Here is a 399-nt window from a genome sequence, read left to right on the forward strand (position 1 = left end):
TCCCCAGAACGGCGGAGATCCAATCCTTCGTCGATGCACGGTCTTGTTCTGTCGGAGAGACTGAGAATCCGGCGATCCGACGCTCGGCCATGGTTCGATGGTACGGGTCGTCTCCGTCGCAGTGGACCACGCATCTCCTCGATATCTGGAGCGGCATGTTTCCGATTATCATGTAGTATTCGATCGCAACTTCGGAAGCGACGACGTCGGTCGGAAAATGTACCTGGTATTTTTGAACGTTAGACGAGATGTTTATCTCGTTCCTCAGCATGACTTGTTTCAGGAAATTGACAGTGTTCCGACTCAGGGGGCACAATTTCATGTAACTTCCGTCGAGTAAATTCGCAGTCTGTCTGTCCAAAGTCGCTTTTGAGAGCACCGTGAAACTTCCCCGAGTGT

The sequence above is a fragment of the Anneissia japonica genome, unplaced genomic scaffold, assembly GCF_011630105.1.
Source record: "Anneissia japonica isolate Jap-2015-1 unplaced genomic scaffold, ASM1163010v1 scaffold288122_len53996_cov162, whole genome shotgun sequence".
Taxonomy (NCBI): domain Eukaryota; kingdom Metazoa; phylum Echinodermata; class Crinoidea; order Comatulida; family Comatulidae; genus Anneissia; species Anneissia japonica.